The following is a 22684-nucleotide window of genomic DNA, read 5'->3' on the forward strand; positions in this document are numbered from 1 at the left end:
GTTGATCTCTTCCAGTCAGTCGGCCAGACAGTTGTCTTCCAAATTTCTTGGCATATATATAGTTACTATTTAAGCTATTATAAAAAGGCATGAATGCCACTGGTCTTGTAATAGTCTATCATGAGATTTTAGGTGTCATTTCTATCAGTAAAGCATATCGTTCAACTACCAACCCTTCTTCTTTGTTTCCAACTTTCACATTCCATTCACCAACAATGCTCAAACATTAAAGCAATATAAAATGCTATTACAGATCCTTTAGCATAAAGTAATACTGTACTGCTTTTACTTTTCTTAAACATTTCCCCTCTGAATTTTATATATTTATAGTATTGTTGTTGTTAAGTGCCATCAATTCAGTTCTGACTCATAGTGACCCTGTGCACAACAGAACAAAACACTGCCCAGTCCTACATCATCTTCACAATTGCTGTATGTTTGAGCTGAGTATTGCTGCCATTGTGTCAATCCATCTCTTTGGGAGTCTTCCTCATGGCTGCTGACCCTTCACTTTACCCATCACGATGTCCTTCTCAATGTGGTCCCACCTGACAACATGCCTAAAAAAACCAGACATTAAGTTTCACCATCTTCACTTCTACGAAACTTCCTGGCAACACTTGTTCCAAGACAGAGTTGTTTGTTTTTCTGATAGTCTATGATACTTTCAATACTGCTTGTCAACACCATAATTCAAATAGATCAGTGCTATGGTCTTCCTTATTCATTGATCAACTTTCGCATGCATGTGAGGTGACTGAAAATACCATGGATTGGATCAGACACACCTTAGTCTTCAAACCAGTATCCTTGCTCTTGACACTTTAAAGAAGTCTTGCAGCAGATTTACCTAATGCAATATGTCTTTTGATTTTTTGACTACTATGTCCACATGTTGATAGTGGATCCAAGAAAAATGAAGTCTTTGACAACTTCAATCTTTTCTCTGTTTATTATGATGTTATTTATTGGTCTAGTTCTGAGGATTTTTGTTTTCTTTACACTGAGGTGCAATTCATATTGAAGACTATAGTCTTTGATCTTCAATAGTAAGTATTTTTAATCTTCACTTCCTGCAAGCAAGGTTGTGTCATCTGTATACCACAGGTAGCTAATGAGTCTTCTGCCAATCCTGAGCTATGTTATTCTTTGTACAATCTAACTTCAGGATTATGTACGCAACATAGAGATTGAATAATAGGGTGGAAAGATACAGTCCTGGTACTTATTTTTACTGAGATTAAAATATTAAATATTCCCTTGTCTCTTGGTCTATGTATAGGTTACTCATGAATACAATTGAGTGTTCAGAAATGCACATTCTTCCCAATGTTATCCCATGGTTTGCTATGATCCCCACAGTCCAATGTCTTTCCATAGTCAGTAAAATGTATTGACATCTTTCTGACACTTTCTGCTTTCAGCCAAGAACCAACTAATATTCGCAATTACATCCCTCATTTCACAGCCTCTTCTGAATCTCACTTGAGTTTCTGGAAGTTCCCAGTCTATGTACTGCTACAACTGTTTTTTTGAATTATTTTCAACAAAATTTTACTTTCATGTGATATTAATGATATTGTTCAATGATTTTTGCATTCTATTGAAATTAGAATAAATATGCATCTTTTCCAATTGGCTGTCTTCCAATTTTTTTGGCCTAGACGAGTGATTGCCTCCAGTGCTGCATCATTTTGTTGAAATATTTCAATTGATATTTTGTCAATCCTGGAGCCTTGTTTTTCACCAGTGCTTTAATTACAGCTTGAATTTCTCCCATCAGTCCTTTGGGTTTTGGTTATATGCTTCCTCTTGAAATGGTTGAGTATAGACCAATTCTTTTTGGTACAGTGACTCTGTGTATTTCTTGCCATTTTCTTTAGATGCTTCCTGCATCATTTAATGTTTTGCCCATAGAATCCTTCAGTATTGCAAGTTGATGCTTGATCTTTTCCTTCAACTCTTTCAGTTTGAGAAATGCTGAGCTTGTTCTTCCAATTTGATTTCTAACCCCAGAGCTCTACATATTTTATTATAATACTTCTCAAGCTGCCTTTTGAAATTTTTTATTTAGTTCTATTCTTTATTATTTTTTCCAGTCGCTTTAGCTTTTCTATATTCAAGAGAATGTTTTTGAAGTCTTCTGACTTCCATTTTTGTCTTTTCTTTCTTTCCAGTCTTTTAATTTAACTTTTTTTTTTTCTTGGTGTGGTGCTATGGGTTAATGTGCTAGACTGCAAAGTTGGTTTGAATCACAAAGTCAGCAGTTCAAGTTCACCAGCCACTCCTTGAACTCTATACAGGGTCGCTATAATTCGGAACCAACTCTATGGCACTTGAAAACAACAACAACAACATAGCAAACTGATAGAAGAGTGGTGGTTTCTAGAATTGAATGATTCATATTAGGAAAACCCATCATCACAGTTGAAAAAAGAAAGACACACAGTGACCAATACTTAATAGTCTGTCATTATAGCATGAATTCTAAGATTAAAGGTAGTGCAGACCCCATTTGTCATCTCACTAATTGTCAAAGAGACCCTGACTGTTAATTTCACAACGTGTTAGTGCCTTTAATTCCACCTGTGACCATACCATGAGCTTCATTTTGAATTTTCTCTTCTGATTATTATCTTATTTTTCTTGTTATAACCCCAATACTAAAGATGCTAAAATTCCAATAGACCAAACTTCTAGTAATTCTCATGTCACTGCTTGACTTACAGGCAGTACTCCAAAGGGCTCTCTGACAGGCCAGCCCAAATTCTGAGCAATATCACCATTTAAAGTAAAGCAGACTTGTGGGATCCTGAAAAATAGAAAAGGAATATCACAGGAGTATAACCAAAAGAGGTATCACCAAGAAGGAGTCCTGTGTGGCACTGTGGAATAATGCACTAGACCATAAGGTCAGTTTGAAATGCAAGATCAAATTCACCAGTGGCTCCTTGGAAATCCTATACAGAGTGACTGTGATTCAGAGTCAACTCCACGGCATTTAACAACAACATCACCAAGAGAGTGTAATGTTATGACAACATGGTGGAAAGAGTTTGGCTACATGTGTTTGTAACCAGTAGAATTAAATTCAAAGATACAAGGGAGACTAGTAGTGTTGTAGGATAAGGCAGTGTACTGCTAACAGTAAGGTTGGTACTTCAAACACACCAGTTCCTCTGGGGGAGAAAGATGATGCTTTCTGCTTACATAAAGATTTACTTCTTTAGAAAGCATATGCAAGCTCATTATGGGTCTGAATTGACTCTCTGGAGGTGGGTTTGACTTGGACAAGAGGAAAATTATTGAAGAGTCCTCACTAGATTTGTCAATTTGGAGGTAACTATGAGGTAAGAAAATATTCCTGGTGGCTCAGTGGTTCAGGTAGTGGTTTGAATGCACCAGCCTCCCTGAGGGAAAAAGCAGTGACAGGCTGCTTCAGCAGTGATTCCAGCCTAAGGAACCTGATGGGCCTGTTCTAGACTGTTTCACAGGGTCATTATGAGTTGAAAACAGTTACATCAATGGGTTTGATTTTTGCTTTGATGATGAAAGCAGCTTAAGAAAAGCACGTAGGAAGAGATTCACTTCAAAGATGAAGAAAAATTACAATTTAACGGAAACATAATTTTGTGAGAGTATTTTTGTTTGGTTTGAGTTGGTTTTAAATTAGAGATTATTGGACATAATTAAATGCCAAAGAATATATTTTACAAGAACAAATTCCAATTACTAGTCCCGTTTGGGCATGGTCACAATAACTATTTGAAATCTATACATTTATTGGAGAAAATGAATTGATTTATTTCACTCTTCGGGCTTGAAAGAGCCAATAAACCTCAATAGGCTCGATGTTTCAATGAAATAGATGAATCAATAGCTGGCACCACCTAGACGTCTATGCATGTGGACCTTATAAAAACTGTCCAGTATGTCATCATTCTTTCACCACATGTTAAAGTCTACACCACCACTCTTCTGTCCATTTGTCATACTGTGGTGGCTTACATGTTGCTCTGATGTTGGAAGTTGTTGTTGTTGTTGTTGTTGTTAAGTGCTGCTGTTGAGTCGATACCAACCCAAAACAACCCTGTATAGGGTTTCCAAGGAGCAGCTAATGAGCTTGAACCACCGACCTTGCAGTTCAAATGATTGCAGTCTGATGCATTAGCCCACAGTGTAATACCAGTTATGCCACTAATATTTTAAATGCCAACATGATTGCCCATGGTAAACAGATTTCAGTGGCAATTTCAGACTAAGACAGACTAGGAAGAAGGAGAGGTATACTACTTCTGAATGATTAGCCACAGATGGCAGAGGCCATGCAGAGGACCCTAACCATGAAGGGCTCATTGTTAAGCAGGGCCACAATGGGTCTCCCCTTGGAAGGCAAGGCCCTGGGAGGGATCTCATGTGGGAATTCTGCAGTTTCTGTATCTTTGTTTTAATCAGCTTATTTTTAATTTTCTTGATTTTTATAATAAAAGTTTTCAGTAGAATCTTAGTAAGAATTATATTAGAGATTTTAAACTTGTTTTTAAGCACCTTCACACCATATTCAATCATGCGTAGTCCTAAAGAATGCTTTTCACAGTAACAATAGGTTTCACCACTAGGAAAAACCAGCTGAAGTTTTTGCCAGTTCAAGTTTAAGATTACATTCAACATTCCTTGTAGTTTTGGTCAGGGACATCAAGACCTCTAGAAAATTAGCTAAAAATGCAATTTAGGGCTAAGGGAATAGTATTAGATCATAAGCAGAAATTTAACTAGATGTTTTGTATAGAGAAGTTGTTAAGGAAGTTGTTCCATTTCTTCTTAACTACAAAACTTTAAGTACTTTTTTATGCTTCTTGTTTTTCTTGTTTAATCAATCATGAGAAACAACTGTGTTGTCAGTTACCATAGCAAATAATGTCTAGGTACATGTTGTGATTAATGAATCTATAGAAAATAATCGGTGAAGGTAGAAATAGGAGTTAGGATTTAGAATATGTTTTAAGGTTAACATGACATTTTAAGAACAATGAGGTTTGCTTACAGAAATCAGATATTGTCTAACTACGTAAAGGGGAACAAGGAAGATTTTGGTATTCTTGATGTTCTATATTGAAATGATTAATATGTATTAATATGTATGATTTAGACCACTACTTTAAAAGAATGATTAATAGATTGATGGTATAGAGTAGTATAAAAGCTGTGTGAGAATCTGAAATAAACGTGAGAGGAGAAGTCTCACCATTCATCGAGACTCGTTGATTTTGTCATTTCTTTGCCAATGTCATACATACCTCTCTCTAAGGACCCCCGAATAAGAGTGTCAGGGCTGGCTCCCGACACACTGAAAACCTTTAAATAGCAGAAGAACATTGTCTGGTATAGTGCCAAAAGATAAGACCCTTCAGATTGGTAGGCATTCAAAATATGATTGGGAAGAGCAGCCTTCTCAAGGAAGAGTTGACTTTAATGAAGTGGATGGAGTAAGTTTTCAGGACTTTCATTTGCTGATGGGCACAACTCAAAATAAGAAGAAACTGAAAATATTCATTAAAAATTAGAATGTGGAATGGACTATACAAAACATGAACCTAGGAAAATTAGAAATTGCCAAAAATGAAATGGAACACATAAAGATCTACATCCTAGGTAATGGTGAGTTGAAATGCACTAGTTTTGGCCATTTTGAATTGGACAGTCATATGGTTTACTATGCTGGAAAGACAAACTGAATGACTTTGCATTCATCATCAAAAAGAACATTTCAAGATCTGTCTTGCAGTACAATGCTATCTGTCATAGAATAATATGCACATGCCTAAAATGAAAGCCAGTTAATGTCACTATTATTCAAATTTACCAACCAACCACTAAAGCTAGTGAAAATTGCATGGAAGATTTCTACCAACATCTTTAGTCTGAAATTGATCAAACAAGTAATTAAGATGAATTGATGATTACTGGTGATTGGAATGCAAAACGTGGAAAGAAAGAGAAAATTGGAAAATATGGCCTTGATAGAAATGATACAGATCACATGATAGAATTGTGTATGGCCAATGAATTAGTCATTGCAAATACCTTTCTTCAGCAACATAAATTATGACTATACTTGTAATATGTCTATAGGAAATTTAGGCTGAAAGTGAAGAAAGTTAAAACAAGTCCACCTGATTCTAGAGACCATCTCAAGAATTGATTATACACTAATGAATGAAGACCAGAGGAGCTGTGGGATGACATCAAGAATATCATAAGTGAAAAAATCAAAAGGTCATAAAAGATACCAGAAAAGGAAATGACTAAAATGAATGTCAGAAGAGATTTTGAAGCTTGCTTTTGAACATAGAGAAGCCAAACTAATTGTGAGAAATGGAAAAGTAAAAGAGCTGAACTTAAAATTCCAAAGGGCAGCTGAACCATAGGTATTAAAAGATATTGTTGAAGCTGTAATTATAGCATTGGCAAAAACAAGTCTCCAGGAATTGCAAAAGAATAGGCAAATTGAAACGTATCAACAAACTATTGCAGCATTGAAGGTACTCACTGGTCTATGTCAAGAAATTTGGAAGACAGCTACCTGGCCAAATGATTAGAAGAGATCCGTTTTTGTGCTTGTTCCCAAGAAATTGGAACATCTATAGTAGAACGTCGGCCAGAAATTCAAGATGATTCTCCTTAGAGGCGTGAATGGTGAGACTTCACTTGTTGTACTTTGGAGAAGTCGTTAGGAGAGACCAGTTCCTGGAGGAGGACATAATACTTGTAAAAATGGAGGGTTGGCAAAAAAGAAGACTCCTAACAAGTTGGATTGACACAGTGTCAGCAATAGTGGGCTCAAACATAACAATTATGACAATGCTTTGCTTTGTTGTGCACAGCGTCACTGTGATTTGGAACCTAACAACAATAGAAGTCCACCACTGAAGCTATTGCACAATCCATCTCACCAATGGTCGGTCTCTTTCAACTTTACTAGTTTTCTATCACTAAATGTGACATCTTCTTCCAGAGACTGATCCATCCTGATAACATGTCCAACACAATGCAAGTGAGTCAGGCAATATTCTGTTGTACTCCATATGGTTTTCATTGGCCAATTTTCAGATGTTTATCACAGGCTCTTTTTCCTGGGAGCCTCAGAGCAAAGGTGGACACTTGTTGATGATGCATGGAGGGGATTGTAACCAAGGCAATGTAACATATACAATAGGATGAATGTAAAGCTAATATTCTCCCATGTAAACTAGCACATAATTCACAATAAAACGTTAAAAAAAAAAAAAAAAAAGTATTTTCAAACCCACCAGTCACTTCTCGGAAACACTAAACAAGGTCACTATGGATCAGAACCAGTTCCCCAGTGACAAGTTTGAAAGTGAATAGCATGCTTGGTACAAAAAATAACTAGAATTAGAATTATTACATGCTGACATTTACTAAGAAATTACCCACAACTAGTATATAGTTCAAAACAGTGCTTAAATGAATACACTATAAATTGAATACACTCCAAATTGATAGGACTTTAAAACGTTTTAGAATGTTAGATACTTGCTTTTTCATCCTGATTTTACAGCTGAAGAAACTGAGTTCTTGTTAAGTTATTTGACCAATATTAAACAGTCAATTTCAGTGCTAAATGCCAGTGGGTTAAAAAGACATGTATATTTACCTTTATTATTAAAATGAATTAATTACCAATGATTATTCTGCGCTTACAAGCTATACATATTTCAATTCTGTTATATGTAATTATAGTTATATATAATTCTAGCAAAATACCTTAAAATATTTTTTGCAAGAAGTAAGGAAAATAGAGACTGAGAAAGAAAGAAAATAGAGCCTGGGGAAAAGGAAGAGAGATAAGAGAGAAGGTTCTGGGAGTGTCCATCGCATCTCCTAGCTAAGGAAGACTTGATGCTTGAACACTAAACCTCTGGCCTTCTACTCCAGTACATGATTACAGTAATTTTCCCTCCTCTCTTTTCTCTGCTATAACACCAATATTTCCCCCTCTCCTTGATGATTGGTTTATAACCATTAGCATACATGTTTTTAAAATCTAAATGTAACAAACAAAAATGTAAGTGATTTCCCATCTTTTCCAGCCCAATCCCTTTCCACACTTCATATTTTTAAATAAAAGTCTTAAAAGGAATTTCCTATATTCACTGACTCTTGTCTCCTCCCCTTTCTGTCACACTTACACCTACTCTACTCAAGCCTTTGGAGTCCTGGTGTGGCGCTGTAGGATAAGCACTAGACCTCAACAGCGATTTGAACCACAAGGTGGCAGTTCATACCCACCTGCCAGTACTCAGAAACCTTAGACAGGGTCGCTGAGTCAGAGCCAAGTTGATGGCACTAAACAGCAACAGCTCAAGCCTTTACCATAGGACTTCTCATGAACTGTGTGGTTAAGATCACCAATGGTTTTCATGCTGCTATATGCAATGTTCCATTCTTAATTCTCATTTCACTAGGCCAGTTAGCATTATTGGTCACAACTGATAACTCCTTCAAACACTTTCTTCATTGGGTTTACAGAATACCAGGGGCAGCTGACTTGACTCATATCACTGTCCATCTCCTTACTGGTTCCTCTTCATCTTTCCACCTCTGTACAAGAATAGAGCCTTCCTGACTTCAGTCGTTGGACAACTTCTCACTCACTAAAGATATATTAATTCACTTATATGCCAGGGGATGCAAATTAATTCCAAATAGGTGTTCCCACACGTTACCCCTAAACTCAAAACTTATGTATCTAATTGTCTTCTTGCTAACTCCACTTTAACCATTGCTTAGCATGTCAAATTTAAATGCTCAAAAACAACTTCCCAAATATGTCCTTCCTGCAATCTCCAGTATCTCAGCAAATGGTGATTCCAGTCTTCCAATTCTACAGGTCCAAAACCTCTATGTCACCCTTGACTTCTTTCTCTCACGTTCTACATGTAATCCTTCAGGGAGTCTTTCCAGTTATAATTTTGAAATCTGTGTATTCAGGTCTTACCGCCTCCACCATTATTAATACGTTGTTCCCGCATCATCTCTCGTGATTATTTTGCCTACATTATTGCAAAAGCATCCTAGAGTTCTCCTTGAATATACTCTTGTCCCCCAAAGTAGGTTTTTAATTCAACAGCCAGAATGATTCTTTTTAAATATGTGTAACCTTACACTATGAGTCAGAACCAACTCCACGGCACATATATAACCACCAACACTTCATGTTACTCCTCTGCTGAAAAGCCCCCAATGACTTGCCTTCAAAGTCAGTGTGAAAGTCTCCACAAAGAATTACAATACTCTAAATATCTGGCCCCACTATTTCTCTGGTATCGTTTCCTGCAGTTCTTCCTAGCCCTTACTTGACTCTAGTCACACTGGTATCCTTGCTGCTCCTCTAGCATTCTGCTCATGCTTCTTCCTCAAATATTTGCTCTTACTGATCCCACCACCAGTAGTGGTCTTTGTAGCAGTATACATATGGCTTCTCCTTTATGTTCTTCATATCTTTGCTCAAATGTCCCCTCAGTGATGCCTTCTCTGTTCATGCTGTTGATAATTGCTACTCATCCCTAGCCCAGTACCTCCTAGGCTCCAACCTTGTCTGTTTTCCTCCATAGCATTTATTACCACTTAGCATATGTATTTTACTTATTGATTCATTGTCTATTTGCTTCAAAAACAGTAAGCTTTTAATCTATTTCATAAACAACTATAACTCCAGCACTCAGAAGCATGCCAGGTGCATTACTGGGCACTCAATATCCTTGTCTGGCTTTCCACTTGACAACTACTCAATAACTGAAAAACAAAGATAAAAACCCAAATATCCATGAACCAAATAATAGCTAGAGCCTGAAAATGTTCTCTTTGTGATGCTCATCTGAATTTACTTGATTTCTTAAATCTCTTGAGTTTCATCCACCACTAATTAAAGTTAATTAAAGAACTAAAAACATCACAAGTTAATGCAGAGTGCCATTACTCATTTGTGCATAGTTGATTTTGCTGTATTAATGCTTAGAAGATATTTAAAGCTATATTTTAAAATATAGACAGATAATCGAGCATGTATGTTTTATAGTAGCCTGTATTTACCTCAAGCTAAAGGATCCTCTCCCCTATATGCACAATCTTTAAGACTGTGTAAATAAGGTTAAGAAAGCCAAAAAATTTTCTAACTTTTTCTAATTATTAATATTTAAAGACTATATCAAGAACATACACTAATAAGCAAAGACCAGAAGGATTGTGGGATGACATCAAGATCATCATACAGGAAGAAAGCAAAAGTTCATTAAAAAATACAGAAAAGATAAAAATGGATTTCAGAAGTGACTGTGAAACTTGCTTCTAAATGTAGGATAGCTAAAACTACTGGAAGAATGAGGAAGTAAAAGAATCAAACATAAAATTTCAAAGGCAGACCAAGAAAACAAAATAAAGTATTAAAAAGAAATGTGCAAGGACTTGCAGTTAGAAAACCAAATGGGAAAAACTCACTCAGCATTTCTCAAGAAAGAACTGAGGGAGAAATCCAAGCCTTAGTTGACAATAGTGAAGAATTCTGTGACACAGGAAGCATCAAAACAAGGTAGAAATGCACAGAGTCACTATATCAAAAAGAACTGATTAAAGTTCAATCATTTTGAGAAGTACCATATGATCAAGAACTGATTGTACTGAGTAAGAAATGCAAACATCACCTAAGGCATTGGTGAGAAACAAGGCCCCAGGAATTGACAGGATACAAATGGTAGTGTTTCAACAAACCGATGGAGCGGTGAAGATGTTTACTTATCTAAGCCAAGAAATTTGGAAGACAGTTCCTTGACCAACTATTTGGAAGAGATACACATTTGTGCCTATTGCAATGTAAAAAATAATCAAACAATGTCATTAAAATAAAATGCAAGGAAAACTTTGCTGAAGATAATTTTTAAATGGTTGTACTAGTATACCCACAGGGAACTAACAGAAATACAATATGAATTCAGAAGAGAACTTGGAAGAAGGGATATCATTGCTGACATCAGATAGATCTTGGCTAAAAGCAAATACCAGAAAGATGTTTACTGGTATGTTATTGACTATGCAAATGTATTTGAGTGTATGGATCATAACAAATTATGTATAGCATTGTGAAGAAGGGGAATTCTAAAACTCTTAATTGTAGTCATGAGGAATTTGTACATAGATCAAAAAGCATTCCTTCAAACAGAACAAGGGGATCCTGAATGGTTTAAAACCAGGAAAGGTGTGCGCCAGGGTTGTGTTCTGCCACCATACTTATTCAATTTGTATGCTGAGCAAATAATCTGAGAAGTTGGATTATATGAAGAACATAACATCAGGATTGGAGGAAGGCGCATTAACAATTTACAATATGCAGACTAGACAACTAGACAATGTTGTTTGCCCAATTAAAAGAGAACTTGAAATACTTACTGATGAAGACCAGTGACTATAGTCTTCAGTATGGTTTTCACCTCAGTGAAAGAAAACAAAAACCCTCACAAATAGGCCAATAAATAACATCATCATAAATAGGGAAAATATTGAAGTTATCAAAGACTTCATTTTGTTTGGATCCACAATCAATGCTCATAAAAGCAGCAGTCAAGAAATCAAAGGACGTATCACATTAGGCAAGTCTTCTGGGAAAGACTTCTTTAAAGTGTTAAGGAACAAAGATGTTACTCTGAGGGCTAAGATGAACTAATGTGACCTTACAATGACCTAAGTCAAGGTAATTGTAATCACCCAATATGCATGTGAAAATTGAAAAATGAACAAAGAAGACAATAGTAGAATTGGAGCCATTGAATTAAGGTGTTGGAGAAGAAAATTGAAAGTATCGTGGAACGCTTCTTAGAGTGAGGAAGGTGAGATTTCAATTCACTTCATCTATGTTGACAGAAGGGCTCAGTCCCCAGAGAAGGAAATCATGCTAAGTAAAGAGGAGAGTACACAAACGAAAGGAATACCCCCAATAAGATGAATTGACACAGGTGTAGCACAACGGGCTCAAACATAACAATTGTGATGATGGTACAGGACCAGGCAGTGTTTCACTCGGTTGTGTAAGGTGTTGCTATGAGTCAGCAACAGGACCAGGCAGTGTTTCACTCGGTTGTGTAAGGTGTTGCTATGAGTCAGCAACAACTTGAAGGCACCTAAAACAACAACAATAATTACACCAATGTTAATATTGAACATAAATTTTGGAACATCAAATACATTTTTGCAACAATTTTGGTGCCCTTGTTGTGCTATTGCCCTAAAATACTTAATTAATTTGCCTGCCGGATCATTTAACCTTCAATAAAAAAAAAGAAATTTACTGTAGAAAGTAGTGAGTTGCCATGAATCTAAATGTATTTTTTAAAAAGTGTTGAGCTGAATTAGTAAATACTAGAATACATCCAAAAGTAGTGCCCCTAGGTTCCATACATGAACAGGTCTATTACAAACAAAGCATGTTGAAATATGTATGTGAGATCAGTGGATGGATGCCAATAAGTTCTTTTAGTTCTACACTTGTTTTGGCTGAAAACAGAGAATTCCAGAAAGAAGTTTACTTTTGTTTTATTGATTATGCAAAGCCATTGAACTGGATGGATCATAACAAACTATGAATAAAATTTCCAAGAGTGTGGTTTTTGAGAACACGTAATTGTGCTCATGAGGAATCTGTACATAAACCAAGAGGGAGTCTATAGGAGAGAAAAAAGGAACACTGAAAATTTTAACATCAAGAAAGGTGTGCATCAGGGTTGTATCCTTTCACTATATATTTTCAATCTGTATGTTGGACAATTACTCAGAAAAGTTGGTTTATATGGAGAATATTATGGAATCAGGATTGAAAGAAGACTCATTAACAACCTGTGGTATGCAGATGACACCTTATTTGTTGGAACAGAGGAGGACTTGACATATTTACTGATGAATATCAAAGACTACAGACTTCAGTATGGATTGCACTTTAACATACAGAAAACAAAAATCCTGACAACTAGACCAATAAATAACATCATGATAAACAGAAAAAAGATTCAAGTTGTTAAAGATTTCCTTTTACTTGTAACCCTAATAAACACTCATAGAAGCCAGTCACTAAATCAAAAGATGTATTGCTTTATGTAAATATTCTGCTAAAGATGCCTTTAAAGTTATAAAGAGCAAAGATATCATTCTGAAAACTAAGATGCACCTGACCCAAACCACGGTATTTTCAGTTGCCTCATATGTGTGTGAAATCTGGACAATGAATAAGGAAGAATCAACACATTTGAATTATGGTGTTGGAGAAGAATACTGAAAGTACCATGGACTGTCAGACGAACAAACAAATCTGTTTTGTTTTTTGTTTTTTTTTAATATGCCAAAATGCTCCTTAGAAGAGAGGATGGCAAGACTTTTTAGTTTATACTTTGGACATGTTGTCAGATAGGACTAGTCACTGGAAAGGACATCATGCTTGGTAAAGTACAGTGTTAATTAAAAGAGAATACCCACAATGAGATAGATTGACACAGTGGCAGTAAAAATGGGCTCAAACAGAGTAACTGTGAGTATGGTGCTGTAACAAGGAGCTCTATTAGTGTAGTGGTTACAAATCGGGCTGCTAACCTCATGGTCAGTAGTTTGAAACTACCAGCTGTTCTGCAGGAGAAAGATGAGACAACCTCGGAAACACTGTACAGGGTCGCTATGAGTCAGAACCGATTCCACGGCACATCACCACCACTACAACAATAAATGGTGCTGTAACAGATAGTATTTCATTCTGTTTTGTATAGGTCAATATGAGTCACAGCCAACTCAATGGCACCTAACAACAGCCACAGTCTCATCAGGGTGTCCTCAAAAAATAAAGTTACAGTCAAAACAGACTCAGGGAATCTGCTGGGCCAATTTAATTTAAGGAAGAGAGGTCAACACATAAGAATATGGTGACTGTTTTTGGAATTCTAAAAGTGTAATCTTGATAGATTATATCCAAGGATACAGGGTGGATAGGAGAGCTCATTGAAGAATTTTTAAGAAAATGGAAAACTGCTTTGGTGAAGAAAAGGCTAGAAAAGTTGTGCTGAGGAATTCCCACTCCCCCCCATCACCACACTGTGCCTGCTCATTCTTCAAGAGTACTAATGGCTGTCCTATGAGAATTTTGTTGGAAAAAAAGTTACCCCATCATCATACATCTGATCATGTCCCTTTAGATTTCTTTTTGTTCCCTAAAATCAAAGAAAATTTAAAAGGAACATGATTTGAGTCCCTTAAGGGGATTGCTATATAGACACAGTGTAAATCAAAGAACACAGAATTCCTCAGAGAAGGGTTAGAAGTCTATAGATGTGGATGAAAACTATGTTGAGAAACAATAGCTTCACATTTTGATATTTTTGTTTAATAAAAGTTTATATCATTTTTCTAGCAAGGCTTTTTTTTTTTTTAACTTTCCCTCATAGACCCTTTCAGGTAAGAGTAAATTTGATTCATAAATAATGTGTTATCTTCTCATCTTCATGCTCTGGAGGTGATCCCACCTGGTTTGTGCTCTAGTTCTACTGACATGTCTCTCTGATTTTACTCTCCAGCTTTGAAATCTCTCTTGAGATTCCAAGGTAAAATATGAATTTGCCCAAGTTACATAACCACTTGAGTCTTCAAATTTAGCATGCTCAAAACTGAGCTCTAACACACTCTCAATCTCACCAAAGTTGTTCCTCCACACAGGTTTTTCTATCCCATCAGCAGTACCGGTATTCACCTAGTTAAAACTTATTGACATAAAATTGATTTCCACACATGGAGATTCCACGTATATCAGAGCCTTTCTTTCAAGGCATCTCTCCGTGAACTCAAACCTACAGCATTTCACTTAGTAGTCAAGTGTGATAATCGTTTGTACCACTCAGAGATAGTCTTCACTTTTCTTCACTTGGGTCAAAAAGTTCAAAACTCCCTTCACTACTATTTTTACTCCATACCCATTTCTTCAGCAAGGAATACACATCTTCATATTTGCTGTTAAATGCCATCGAGTCACTTCCAACTCATAGTGATCCTGTATGGGTTCCCAATGAACGGCTGTTGTATTTGAACCATTTCTATGCCACAGTTTCCAGCCTACTTCAATATTCATATGTGGATTGTTCCCTGCTTCCGCTCTGGGGTCCTTGCTTTCATTTCTTAGCACAGCAGCCTGGGAAACCCCTTAACATGTGAATTATATTATGACGCTTTCTCCTTGGAAGCTTCTAATGACTTCCCAGAATCCTCAAAGTCAAACTCTTAAGTTCATCCCTTCCTTATAGTCCCTCCATGGTCTAGTCTCTGCCTAGCTCTCCAGCCTCACTTGCCCTCCTCTGTTTCTCCTTGTTCCCTCTAGTCCAGTCCTATTATCCTTTGTGGCTCTTCCAACTTCAAGCTTGTTCAGTGGTGACCTTTGCATTCCTTCTTGCCTCAACCTATAATGTTTATCCTCGAAATCTGTTCACCACTCTAGTTATCTTCTGTAATGCTGCCTTCTCAGAGAGTGTGTTTTGACATCTGGATCTAAAATAGGCTATCCCCACCACCCTCTGAACAACCATATTTAATCACTTTGTAGTTCTTGCCTAGCTTTATGTTTCTTCATGAAATTTATCACAACCTTACATTGTATTATATATTAATTTATGTCTTTATTAGTCACCCCACTCACTAAAATGTTTGCTCCATAAGTCTATGAGTCCAATGATTGTGTATCTACTTCGGCACCATTGTAGCTTCAGAATCTAGAACCGTACTAGCTTGGTATAGACTCACAATACCTGTATGAGGGAGTGAGGAAGGAAGGAAAAAAGGAAAGAGGAAAAGAATTAAAGGAGGGAAGGAGGGAATGGGATTAGGGATTTAAAACTAAAGTGAGCATGGGAGTTAAAATGCAAACCAGATTCCGTATTTTCAGTCCTGCTAACCGTGCATGCTTTTAAGATTCCTGAAAGCTTGGGACTTTTTGTCAACATTTTGAATTACCTATATACGCATTTTCCCCAGAGTTCTTTTTGCTTATATCAGTCTGAAATTAAGTTTCCTGCTCTGAACTCACCCCTTCCCATTTCTAAGCTGTGAGAGAAAAGCCAGGAAGCAGGCAATTTCCTGTCAATTAGCTGATCTTCTCTGTGGGTAAGCAGTTCCCACGGCCCCTTGTCAGTGAGGGACACAGAGAGAAGCTCTCTCACAACCCATCATCTTGTCAAACAGTCAATTTCCAGCTAGACTACCAGAGACAATCCTGCTTCTCAGCTGTCCATTTATGGGAAATTCTTTCAGTGACTATGCTGTTGTTGTTGTGTTGTTGTTAAGTGTCATTGAGTCAATTCTGACTCTTAGGGACCCAGTTTAGTGTTTCTGAGGAGCAGCTGGTGGGTCTGAAATGCTAACCTTGTGGTTAGCCATCCAGTGCTTACCCTACAGCACCAAACCAGGGTTTAAGTGTCCCCCAAATTGGGTCCAACTCATAGTAATACTGCATAGGGTTTGTGAGGAGTTGCTGGTGGGTTTGACCTGGTGACTTTATGATTAGCAGTCCGGTGCTTTTCCTACAGTGCCACAACAGGACTTTAAAGTTAGTTCTTACTTTGTCTCAGCAAACTTTATGGAATCATGGGTACATGATAGTGACCGAACAGCTGAGGGAACTTCCTTGCCCTCACAGATCTGTCACAAAGCCTCCATTTTGTTGTTGTTGTTAAGTGCATGGAATCAGTTCTGTGGAATACAGAACCCTGTCTAGGGCTTCTGAGGAGCAGCTGGTGGGTTTGAGTCTCCGACTTTGCAGTTAGCAGTCCAGTACTTATCCCACAGGTCCACACCAGGCCTTCAAAGCATACATGCTCAATCTAAAAACAGACCAATAATGATTTCAATGGTGTAAAATGTGAGTTATAAGAGGAATAAGGGTAGAGTAGCAGATGAGTCCAACTAAGTACAGGATTAGAAAAGAGTAGGATCTAGCAGAAAATGGAGGAAAAATAGTAAAGGGGACCATATGCCAAAATGTAGGACACTGGGATTAGTTTGGTACAGAAAAGGGGGCACTGGTGAGGATTAAGGATGGTAAGATAAGTAAATAGGAATGGATGTGTCGGGGCTGTGGAAACCAATGGACTAAAACTTTTGAAGACAACTGCAGCACTGAAGAATTATAGGGATTTTTTTTGCCTTTCAAAGGGATCACTCTAGCTGCAGTGTAAAGTATATATTTTTGTTGTGAGCCCTCAAGTTGGTTCTGACTCATATTGACCCTTTTTAGGGTTTCTGGGAGTGGTTGATTGATTTGAACTGCCAACCTTGTGGTTAGCAATCCAGTGTCTATCCAACAGTGCTATACCAGGACCCAAAGTGTATAATGCTGTCAAGTCAGTTCTGACTCATAATGAACTTGTATATTGTTTCCAAGGAACAACTGGTGGACTTGAACCCCCAAACGTTGTAGTTCAAACCCATCTTGCACTCCAGTGCTTATCCTACAGTGTCACACTGTTGTTGTTAAGTGCTGTTGAGTCGATCCCGACCCATGAGGACACTGTGTAGGGTTTCCAAAGAGCAGCTGGTGAGCTTGAACCACCAACCTTGCAGTTCAAACGGCTTTGCAATCTGCCGCATTAACCCACAGTGCCACACCAGGACTCCAAAATGTGGATATTGGAAGGGACCAAAACAAAACCTAGAGAAATGATTTTGAGGGCAGTTTTAGCAACTCAGGCAAAATGCATTTATGGCATAAGTAAGAGAATGGGATGAAAAAAGTGAATGAATGGGTTAATTATGATAGAGCTTGTCAAGGAAAGAACAAGGGAGAGGGAGCAGTTAAATTGGCTTTTAGGTCACTATTGTTTTCAGTCCATTGAAATGAGTAAAACTGGAAGAAGCATGAGGTTTGGAGAAATGTATGGAACTTACTTTTGTGTTTTTTTCAGGGCATTTAATAACAGCCCATGTCCTTTTGCCTCTCAATACAGGTAGATAACACTTCATATGAGCAATAGCTAAACAGGAAATTGTATTTTCCTGACCAGTTTTTAAACTTTAAGCTTACATATGTTTGTAATCTATTCAGCCCCAAGTACCAATTTTATTTTCTAAGCTGTCTTCTAGTCCTCTGTTACTGGTGTTAGAGAAAGTGCTGCAGTTTTGACATCTGAAACTGATGGGTGGGACCCTACTAGTTACAGCCAAAGTCTCAGGCATATGTGACCACCCTTTGAAATTGAACTTTAGTAGGAGGTCCTGGGATCTCTGTCTTAACTTCTTGATAGCAAAGTATAGATTTCAAGACACAGGCTACAATTGCATTTCACACTTGATTTTTTTCTTCTCCCTTTCTTCCTCTGATGATGTGGAACTTAAAAATGCTACAGATGAGAAAAAGGAACTAAATTCCCAGGGAGAAGACTAAAAGATGTCAGCAATTCTTTTCTCAAACAAGAGGGCACAGCAGGCAATTGTTCTTTTTCTGTATCTATAGCTGCACAGGCAACTACATTATGCTTGATGGATACATTTCAGACTCATTATTTCCTCTTTGGAACGCTGGATTTTTTATTTATATTGAAGGGCTCACAATGAGCAAAGGTTAGAAAACAGTAAGGATAATAGTAATTGAATGTTCTACTTAGAGCATAGGCAGGTCACAGAGAGTGAAGGGCAGAAACAGGCCATCAGTTGAGTCCATGTCCACAACCAGGATGAAGCTGCTACAAAGGGATATCTGATCAAACAAGCCAACCTGAGCTTTAGCTTTTAAAAGATGCTTATTGACATTACAGTGAGAGAAGGATGTGTTCCTGCAAAACAAAAGGTCTTCAAGTCATTGTGAATGCTTTCATTGCTTTAGGCAAGACTGTTGGGCTAGGAAGTACTAACAAAAACTCATTGAACAAGCAAGGAGTACCTAGCAAAAACTCACTTTGTGCCTCATTTCTTTACATCCAAAAAAAAAATGTAGAAGTTACTTTGGGGGACAGAAGTAAAAGGAAACAGAAATATTAGTGTGTAAAGGACTTCTGTGGTAGCGTAGTGGTTACGAATCGGGCTGCGAACCTTAAGGTCAGCGGTTCGAGACTACCAGCCGCTCCGCCGGAGAAAGATGAGGCTTCCTACTCCCGTAAGGATTTACACCCTCGGAAACCCTGTACAGGGTCGCTATGGATCGGAACCGACTCGACGGCACTTAACAACAACAACAAAGGACTTCTGGGATTCAGCATATATTTCTGGGCTTTCTAAACTTCCAAATGTATTGTTTTCTATTCATTCTAGGATATAAACCTCAGTCATAGTAATTTGTAAATGTCAAATCAAATATATATATTTTTTTACTTATGGTAATAAAACAGTCAAAAGTCTTTAATTTTTTTTCTGCCTCATTCCACACCAGTTACTTGCACAGAAATGTATTACATTAATGAAAAAAAACCAAAACTTTTAGATCTGAAATTAAATGAACTTCTATACATTTTAGATATTTATTTATAAATTACCTAGAATAATGTTAAGAAATAATTTAAGACAGTTCCAAATTAAGAGGTAACTTGGTAAACCTAGGAAAGCTAAGTATTATTTAGTAAAAATATATATTAATTTTTTTGTTGTTGTTGTTATATGCAGTAGCAGTCCTGGTATGATGTTGTAGGGTAAGCATTGGACTACAAACTGCAAAGACAGTGTTTCAATTTCACCAGCCACTTCTCTGAAACCCTATACAGGATGGCTATGCATTGGAAGCTACTTCATGGCACTTAATAACAACAAGAATTGTTTCTGTTAAGAACCATCAAGTCAACTCCTACTTATAGTTACTCTATGCACAGAAGGAAATATTACTCAGTCCTGTGTCATCCTCACAGTGATTGTTACGCTGGAGTCCACTGCTGCCGCCACTGAACCAATCCATTACATTGGGTATCTTCCTCTTTTGGGATGACCCTCTTCTTTACCAAGTATTATGTACTTCTCTAGGAACCGGTCCCTCCTGATAATATATCCAAAGTATGAGAGATGGAATCTTGCCATCTTGGCTTCTGTACTTCCAAAATAGTTTTGTTTGTTCTGGCAGCACATGATACTTTTAATATTTTTCTCCAACACCATAAATCTAATGCACAATTCTTTTATGGTCTTCTTATTTATTGTCCAACTTTCACATGCATATGAGGCTACTGAAAACACCATGGCTTAGGTCAGGTCCTCAAACTGACATATTTGTTTTAGAACACTTTGAGGAGGTCTTATGCAGCAGATGTGCCCATTGCAATACATCATTTGATTTAATGACTCCTGCTTCTGTGAGTGTTGATAAGTGGATCCAAGCAAAAAGAAATCTTTCAAAACTTCAGTCTTTTCTTGAGTTATCCTGATTTTTTTTTTTTTTTTTTACTGGACCAGTTGTGAGGATTTTTGTTTTCTTTACTGGAGTTGCAATCCATATTGGAGACTGTAGTCCTTGATTTTCATCAATAAGTATTCCAAGTCCTCTTCAATTTCAGCAAGCAAGGTTGTATCATTTGCATATTGCAGGTTGCTATGAGTCCACCTCCAATCTGATGCTATGTTCTTCTTCATATAATCCGACTTCTCAGATGATTTATATCATTTTGTTATTGTTAAGTGCCGTCGAGTTGGTCCAGACCCATAGCAACCCTGAACAGGGTTTCTGAGACTATAAATCTTTATGGGAGCAGAAAGCCTCATCTTTTTCCTGTAGAGTAGTTGGTAGCTTCAAACTGCTGAGCTTGCAGTTTGCAGCCCAATTCGTAACCACTACGCTACCAGAGCTCCTTCATATTGAATAATTATGATGAAAGATTGTAATCCTGACACACAAATTCCTTGATTTAAAACCATTCATTATCACCTTGTTCTGTTTGAACAACTGATTCTTGGTTTATGTACAGGTTCCTCATGAGTACAAGTAAGTGTTCTGGAATTTCCATTCTTTTCAAGGTTGTTCATAAGGTGTCATGATCCACATAATCAAAAGATTTTGCATAGTCAATAAAGCATAGGTAAGCATATTTGTGATATTCTCTGCTTCTAGCCTAAATTTTTCAGCAAGCAATGGGATCCCTCATTCCATGTCCTCATCTATATCTGATTTGAACATCTGGCAGTTCCCTGTTAATAGACTGCTGCAGCCATTTTTGAACTACCATTAACAAATTTTACTTGTGTGTGATATTAATGATATTGTTCTATGATTTCTGTATTCCATTGGGTCACCTCATTTTGGAATGGGCACAAATATGGATCTCTTCCAGTCAGTAGGCTAGGTAGCTGGGTTCCAGATTTCTTGCCATAGATGAGTGAGTGCCTCTTGTGCTACAACAGTTTGTTGAAAGATTTCAATGTGTGTTCTATCAATTTCCAGAGTCTTATTCTTTGTCACAGAGCCTTCAGTGCTCCTTGGACTGCTTCCGTCAATACCATTCATTCTTGATCATATACTACCTCTTGAAATGGTTGAACATATACCAATTCTCTTTGGTACAATGAATCTGTGTATTCCTTCCATGCCCTTATGATGACTTCTGCATCATTCATTATTTTACCCAAAAAATCCTTTGGTATTGCAAACATTTGTTCTCAGGTCTTTCAGATTGAAAGCTGCTGAGTGTGTTCTTGTCTTTTCATTCTGTAACTCCAGATCTTTGCACAATTCATTATAATATTTGACTTTGTCTTCCTAAAATGTCTCTTGAAATTTTCTGTTCAATTGTTTTACCTCATAATTTTAACATATTTATCTTTATGTTATTTACTGATCAAATGGTGAGGATTTTTTGTTTTCTTTATATTTAGGTTCAACACAAAGGATGTGGTCTTTGATCAACATCAGTAAATACTTTAAGTCCTCTTCCTTTTTCAGCAAGCAAGGTTGTATCATCTGCATATCACAGGCTGTCAGTGAAAGTTCCTCCAATCCTGATGTCACATTCTTCTTCATAGAATTCAGCTTCTTGGATTATTTGCTCAGTAAATAGCTTGTCATGATCCACACAGTTGAAAACCTTTGCATAGTCAATAAAGCACAGGTAAACATTTTTGTGGTATTTTCTGATTTAAGCCAAGATCTGACATTAGCAATGATGTCCCTTGTTCTGTGTCCTTGTCTGAATCTGGTTTGAACCTCTGGAAGTTCTCTTTCAATGTACTGTTGCAGAAGTTTTTAAATTATCTTTAGCAAAATTTTACTTGCATGTTATATTGGTGATATTGTTCAATGATTTCCAAATTCCTTTGGCTCACCTCTCTTTGGAATGGGCAAATATGAATCTCTTCCATTCAGTTGGCTAGGTAGCTCTTCCAAATTTCTTGACATAGCTGAGTGGGTGTCTCTAGTGCTGCCTCATTCTGTATTCCTCAATTCCCTGAGCCTTGTTCTTTGATAATGCCTTCAGTGTAGCTTGGACTTCTTCCTTCAGTGCAATTGGCTCTTGATCATATGCTACCTCTTGAAATGGTTGAACATCAACCATTTCTTTTTGGTACAGTGACTCTGTATTCCTTCCATCATCTTTTGATGCTTTCTGCATCATTCAATATTTCATCCAAAGAATCTTTCAGTTTTGGTAGTTGAGGCTTGGCTTGAATTTTTTCCTCAGTTCTTTCA

At 37.2% G+C, this 22684-nt stretch overlaps 1 pseudogene; it reads right to left on the reverse strand.

The window, feature by feature from the left end:
* Positions 1–2706: 2706 nt before the first annotated feature.
* LOC102814546 overlaps positions 2707–22684 on the reverse strand; it is a 26896-nt pseudogene continuing 6918 nt past the window's right edge.

The sequence above is a fragment of the Chrysochloris asiatica genome, unplaced genomic scaffold (assembly GCF_000296735.1).
Source record: "Chrysochloris asiatica unplaced genomic scaffold, ChrAsi1.0 scaffold00032, whole genome shotgun sequence".
In the NCBI taxonomy this organism is placed as follows: Eukaryota; Metazoa; Chordata; class Mammalia; order Afrosoricida; family Chrysochloridae; genus Chrysochloris; species Chrysochloris asiatica.